This window comes from Myotis brandtii, unplaced genomic scaffold (genome assembly GCF_000412655.1).
Source record: "Myotis brandtii unplaced genomic scaffold, ASM41265v1 scaffold315, whole genome shotgun sequence".
NCBI lineage: Eukaryota > Metazoa > Chordata > Mammalia > Chiroptera > Vespertilionidae > Myotis > Myotis brandtii.
Genome location: NW_005362075.1, coordinates 1965229 through 1965582, shown reverse-complemented (window position 1 = coordinate 1965582; position 354 = coordinate 1965229). Strand labels below are relative to the sequence as shown.

General features: G+C 59.3%; 1 protein-coding gene across 1 annotated transcript in view; it reads right to left on the bottom strand.

Moving 5' to 3' along the window:
• The window catches only part of POLE2 (polymerase (DNA directed), epsilon 2, accessory subunit), a 37477-nt gene that overhangs the window by 36455 nt on the left and 668 nt on the right, over positions 1 to 354 (bottom strand). The gene's annotated exons all lie outside the window — the stretch shown is intronic.

The window sequence follows — 354 nt, the reverse complement described above, 5'->3', positions numbered from 1 at the left end:
CAGTCACGGTGCTAACAAGCTGCTGCTGCTGTGACTCCGATCGCCCCTGCTCGGCACGGGCAGGAGGGGACCCTCGAACCCGGGAGAAACTCTTCGACTCTGCCAACCTCAGAGAGACCTACGAAGGCATCGCAACCTGCCCGCCGTGCCCCAAAAGCACTTTGTTTCTTAGGACTTTCTTGTAGTTGTTGTTAATCCTCACCCAGGGCTACTGTTCTCCATTGATTTTTATGGAGAGTGAAGGGAGGGGGTGGGGAGAGAGAGAGAGAGGGGTCCATCAGGTGAGACAGACGCATCGATTGGCTGCCTCCCCACGCCCCCAGGGACCGAGCCTGCCACCGCGGTGCGTGCCCT